The sequence below is a fragment of the Vipera ursinii genome (genome assembly GCF_947247035.1).
Source record: "Vipera ursinii genome assembly, chromosome: 5".
In the NCBI taxonomy this organism is placed as follows: Eukaryota; Metazoa; Chordata; class Lepidosauria; order Squamata; family Viperidae; genus Vipera; species Vipera ursinii.
The window spans coordinates 4938735-4945683 of NC_139518.1; positions in this window are offsets into that span (position 1 = coordinate 4938735).

Here is a 6949-nt window from a genome sequence, read left to right on the forward strand (position 1 = left end):
GTTTTTTGTTCGGGTTGTTCATCCTTACTTTTTTGGTACTCTGTCTTGTTTTTCTTTCCATACTCCATGTTCTCTTTTGTGGGAAGGATTATGGGTGGTGGTAGGGTTCAATTATGAGATGTGGACAGGTTTGAGGTCAGGTTCTGGTCATGGTCAACGTATGTGCAATGACTGGGACCAGGATGTACAATCTGACACACCCTCCAAGCATGAAATCTCCTGTTGCACACATCATTTCCCATCATTCCCAGTAAAATAGAAGGCCAAGGTGGTCCCCAATTTCCCAGTCCCTCTTTGGGAACCTGGGGCTCCAACACCCATGTACAGAATATGTAAGCATGGGTTAAGCTTTTGAATGTAACAGATTGCTGAATCTGCGCACTTATACCCCCCACTGGTGCACATGGATTGGTCATGGAAACTACACCCTTGGAAGCCTTCATGTTCAGCATGAACAATGTAACAAGGGACTGGGCACTTCCTGTGTTTGGAGTAGGAAAGTTCTTCTTCCAGATAAAAGTTAGGGATCTATACACCTTGCACAGTCACATGGAAGGTCACTACTAGCATGTTGGATGGTTGGCATAGATGTCATCAGACCTTTGGCCTTGACTACAAGAAGGTCCCCTCTGCTGTTTGTAGTTTGTTTGCAACAATGGGACTCATGACTTATATGTCTGGTGTTAGAGCTTATATGCCTGAGGGGTTGGAAAGCAAACTAGGCATTTATCTTGCTAACCACCTGGACTGGTGGTTCCTTTGTGGTCGGTTTGCCTGTAAGTCTTTGCCAGCTTACTGGTCAGGTACATGTACCATAGGGATTATCTTTCCCTCTGTTCATATTATCCAACATAAGGATACCATTGATCTCATGGAAGAAGGAATTAGGAACTACCCTAAAGATCTGAAGATTTCTACTGACACTGTATGGGGATGGTTTAGGGAATTATTCTTGGTACTCTCTTTATAATATTCCTTGTTCTTGTATCCTGTTGTGTCACTCACTGCTTGCCCCTACTCACCTCTGCCTGTCCTCAACAATGTGGTCCACATATTGCAGAAGCATATCCCGTGTTCATACTTTGCGCACTGCTCTAAGTATGAAAGGGGGATTATGTTGACCTGGAATTAGGGGACATTATAGGAAATATCAATTGTGAATGTGCAGATGGCCCTGCTGTCTTTGGGCTCTTGTGAAGTCCTAGATGCAGGGTCATGAAAGGCCAGCAAGGAAAACACCCAATGTCCTAACCTACCTGAGAACATACAGTCTCTTTAGGGAAACACCCAAATGGGAACATGTTTGTTACTTCTGCTCTATTATCTACAGTATGCCAGACTTACTGGGTGAAATCTTTATTGTATGTGTGTCAGCTTTGTTGGATGGCTTGCTTATGTAACCAGAAAGAATAAATGCAAGGATTTCTTGTCTTTCACTGCTGCTCTCTTTTAGAGGAACCCATCTTATGTTCAGCTGAATAAAAATGTAAAGCTTGAAGGCAACTTCTGGTTTCCTGTATTTTTTTACCAAGCAAAACCACAGAACCTGCATATCATTACCTGAGTTAATCAATAAAACAAACATATTCATAAGAATTTTTCCCCTTTTAGGTCTAATGTTTAAATATTAAACAGATAAAACCCTTATTTTCAACTAATTTCCAAGTATTTTAAATCTAATGACCAGAATTCCCCTTATCTCAACTTTTCCCTTTAACCCTCTAATTAATAATATTAAATCCCCTCTAATAAGTCAAAACCCCAATTTTCTTCAACCTTATTCTGGCTTTCTTCCTTTGCCAACTAGGCTTCCATATCAGTGCTTTTAGATTATCAAACAGATCTCCCTCTGTTATTATATATGTTATTTGAAATAAAGGAGACCATTTAATTGCCATTTTTTGGAAGGACCAGCTAAGTTTTCTCCCTGTTATTCCAATTCCACATGCTTGCCCTGATATGTTTATCTTCCATTCAATGTGCTCTTCTTTCTCAAATTTCTTCTGATTTATATAGAAAGTTATTTCCATTTTCAGTGATGTCACTTCCTTTTCTGGATTTTCCATCAGCTGTATTTGTTGGTCAATCGAGTCCTCTGTCTTAATATTTGATTGTCCCACTTCTTCTGTTATCTTGTGCATTGTTGGTTCTTTGGTTGTAGTCAAAGTTTGGGTTTGTGTATCTAAGCTGGCGTCTTGATCTTTCATGTTAGGTCTTATTTTATCACAATCTGAAAGAATGGTTTCATATATTTCTTTCAACATGCAAAGAATCTTTTCCTGGTCTTCATCCATCTCTTTCATGTGTTTATAAATAGTCTTTCTAGTAGAAGTTGTTTGTCAAGCAAGATTTTATAGTCCAAGGTCTTTCAACATCTCATATAGTGACCAATATTCCTCAAATAAAGAGATAGGAAAGCAATTTCCCACATATAACTCTGAGAGTTGGTAAAGGTTTACATTCAGAGTTCAAGTAGGCCAGTTATGCCACCCAGCTGTTCTCATACAGGTAGTGCCAAGGTCAGAAAAGTCTTATCTAAGGTCTGGGCTTTGAGCCAAGTCTCTTTTAGGAAATAAGTTGTAATACCAAACTTTAAGGTTTTTTAAGTGCAAAATTTTTATAATCATTTTCCCATTTTATTTCTTTTTTGTAGATAAAAAGAAGCGTCTCCAATAAAAATAGGAAAAATGTTGGTCCCCAAATTTCAGGAACATATAAATCCAATTAGATTAAAGTTGTTCTTTTAATGCTTTGATTCCCCTGAGTAGTCAGATACTGCTATTCTTAGAGGGTGGGATAGAAATTCCCTTCCCTCTCTCCCCACAGGGGGAAAGATACTTCAGGCAGCTTATATAGGAAGAGAAAGTACTTAGGATAAAGTGAAGATCAGATCTCAACCAGTTTCATCCGCGTTGCTTTCAAAGTGCTTGGTGGTGAGTTTGACTTCGGCTGTCTGCAGTCTAGTGATGGGCCATATTACTATGGCCTGTCTTTCCTCTGCCAGTTTGGAGGGCTGCTCTGGATCGAACGGAAGGACTGCCACCCTCCCATGATCAAGCAGGGGTCACTTCCTTGCTCGTCACCCCTACAGGTAGACTTTCGACCATTTTCAGGGTCCCCCATTGGAGCGAAATCGGACGCGGAAGATGGAGCTCACCTTCCAGCATCCGTGGCGGCTGCGATAGCAAACCGGAAGTCTCCTAATTAACTATCTTAACCATTACACTACATGGCTTCTCAACAATAGTGAGAATAAAAAAAATCCCAAATGGATTTAGCAGGACCAATTCAAGGGCTCCCTTTTTAATGTATCACCCAAGAGCTGTGTACACAGAGTGCCCAGAATGCTTAACAAGTGTGCATTTAAACAATGTGGTAGAGCACATTGGAGAGGCTTCCCCAAAGAAGAGGGATTCAAGCTATTCGCCAAAGCACCTAAAGGCAGAACAAGAAGCAACAGATGGAAACTAATCAAAGAGAGAAACAACTTAGAACTAAGGAGAAATTTCCTCACAGTTAGAACAATTAATCAGTGGAACAACCTGCCTCTGGAAGTTGTGAATGCTCCAACACTAGAAATTTTTAAGAAGAGGCTGGACAGCCATTTGTCTGAAATGGTATAGAGTTTCCTGCCTGAGCAGAGGGTTAGACTAGATGACCTCCAAGGTCCCTTCCAACTGTATTATTATTACTGTTACTATTACTATCACTATCACTATTATTATCTTTTATTCATTAGACGTGAACCTCAGTCAACGGAATATTCAAATTGACTGGCACTAATGGTTGACACGGGTTGCTGCCAGCATCCTAGGTATCAACCAGGTACCTCCTTAAAATGTAAGATGTTCCGAGTAGTGCTGTTTTTTTTGTAGCATTGCTGGAGTTATTTCAAGAAGCTGCAGTTTCTTGATGTATTTTGCAAAGTTTTTGGACATAGTTCCCAGTGCCCTGATGAGAATGGGTATCACTGTTACATGTTTCATCCATAATCGTGCAGTTTCGATGGCCAGGTCGCGGTATTTTGTAATTTTTTTCAGTTCTTTTTCTTCGACTCTGGCATCTCCTGGTACAGCGATATCAATCAGCTGTATGCTTCGGTTCTCTACAACTGTGATATCTGGTGTGTTGTGTTCCAAATGGCGATCTGTCTGTATTCGAAATTCCCACAAGATCTTCACCCTCTCATTCTCAACTACTACTACTACTACTACTACTACTACTACTACTACTATTATTATTATTATTATTATTATTATTATTATTATTATTATTATTATTATTATTATTATTTTCATTAAACATGAACCTCAGTCAACTGAACATTCAAATTGACTGGCACTAATGGTTGACACGGGTTGCTGCCAGCATCCTAGGTTTTTATTATTTATTTTATTCTTATTCTTATTCTTATTCTTATTCTTATTCTTATTCTTATTCTTATTCTTATTCTTATTCTTATTCTTATTCTTATTCTTATTCATCATCACACAGTCAGCCAGATGTTCAGACTGGATTTGGCATTTTTGGGTTCCTATGGAGTCCTTACCAAGGACCTGGGATAGGCAAATGTGGATGTTTGATGGTATTACAGATCTCGTTGCAGGATGGAAGCAGTTCCTATTATTATTACTATTACTATTATTATTGTTATTATTATTATTATTTTCTTACAAATGAAAGCAAATGTACTTGTCCCAGGAGAATGTTGCAGGAACCAATACAGATGATTAGTCTTCGGAGCTTTCAGACTTGTGCTGGAACCCATCCTCGGGGAACTTCTCTCTCGCCAGAATCTGTGTTTTGAATTATTCTCTGTGTGATATTTTTATGGTGCCAGGTTGTATGTGCTTTTTAGTTGTTTCCTTGTGCTGCCAAGTCCTGGGCTCCTAAGTACATATTAAGCTGGTAGCAAATCAGTACTCCTGTCGACTGACAAGGGAGGGCGTTTCCCAGGCTTCAATCATTTCCCTGGCTGTTTTTTATTATTATTTTTTATTGATTTTCTGCAGTAACTCTTCTACTTTCCTTAGGCTGCATCAGGTTGTTTTTAGTTTCCCAAACAATGCAACCCACCTTTCCTCTCACCCCCACACCAACACCATCACATCCACAAGCATTTTGTCTCCATTGGTTTAAGTCAAAACTCATCCCTCATGAAAATGCTCTTGTCAGGAACGCAGTAGAATGTTCAACTAAACATTGATTTATTTTCCTTTGTCCTTTGTCCATTCCCATAAATATCCTTTGATGCTTTAAAAGACCTTTATCCAGCTCACTTCTGATTTGTAATTTGTATGTCTCTTTTTAATAATTAAGATAGCCAGTTTCACCTGTATATACAGTACATCGTCTTTGTCCGGTTCATTCCTGTAGCCTATCATTTTTAAATCTACATTCAAACCAGTCTTGATCTTGTCCAGTAGATTTAGTTTCTCTTCCATAGCATGATTTACACATAATCAAACTATGATAGCAAACATGATTAAAATTAACTTCTGAGTCCATTGTTCACAGATATCCTTTCTTTTTGTTATTTTTAGTTTGCGTTTGCTTTTATATTTTTAATGGCAAAGTTTAATAAAATTACATGTTTAATTTTATTAAATTAAATTTATTTATTTAATAATAGTAAAATTATTTTTAAAATTATATACGTAATTCTAGGAGTTCTACTTCTGCCTTTGTATTCCTAGAAGGGAGGTTAAAACCTTTCCCAGGCACTTGTTTTGGCAGTTTCAGAAAATCAGGCACAACTGAACAGAAGGTAATTTTTTTTTAAATCACAGATAGCTTGTAAGAAAAGATTATAAAAGAACAGTCTCCTGTCACATCTCCTTTTTATGCATAAATAAAAGGCTCTGTGTTGATCTCCTTGCAAGCATGGAGAGAACAAATAGTTGAGAGATCAACTCCAACTTCTGTATGTTTCTTCTCTTTATCATACAACCTGGATTATCAGATTACTGCCTTTCAAGCTGATTGTCAACGCTGCTGACACCGGATGTTTTTGCATTGACAACAGATGGAAATGTAGCCATTTTCTTCTTTTCACTTTTAGAGTTGGATGATGCTGGGAAGGGGGGGATGTGAATGAGAGTCCAGCTAGACATAACAACACTGAACTTAGCATGAGAATCAAGGTTGTTGAAATCAGAGATGATAAAGAATTGGCAGGCTGGAGAGCTGGAAAGGAAGGCCGCGATTCAAGCTAATTGGGGAATGTGATTTATGACCAGAAATTGGAGGAGGGAATTGCGCTTTGATACTAATGTGCCCAGGGGAGGGGAATGCAGCTTTTGGCTTCAATTATGTAAGTGCTGATATTATGCTACTCAAATAAAAGATTCTTTAAGGTAAGCAATGCCTTGAGGTTCTTTTGAAGAGTTTCATCTGTGGGAACCATGATACTGATCCTCTGTTATTAACCTGGATTATCAAATTACTGCCTTGACAAGCTGATCCTCTGTTATTAATGGTTTTGTGTAATTCATCTGCTCCTCCACAGAAAGCAGGGGAACAAAGAAACAAACCTTACCTTTGCACAACACAATGAATTAGGATAAGCAAACCTTCAAGCTCTATTTGTAAAACATGCACCATGATAGCAACACCTGCCTGGCCAGAGTGGAGAAGTTCTGAACAACTGGGTATCTTCAACATACTGATGAAGCCATACTCCATTCTGGTGAATGACCTCACCCAGAGGTTTCATGTAAATTTTAAGAGGAGAGGAGAGAGACCCAGTCTTGAGTGAGGTTGAAAGGTCTAGAATCCTACTTCTTTCTTTCCACCAACACTACCGGCCACAGAGAAAGAAGAAACAGTGCAAAAACCATGCCCCCACTTCCATCCCCTGAAACTGCTTCAGGAGAATACCCTGGTCCATGGTATCAAAGAAGCTGGTTTGGAAGAATACCCTGGTCCATGGTATCAAAGAAGCTGGTTC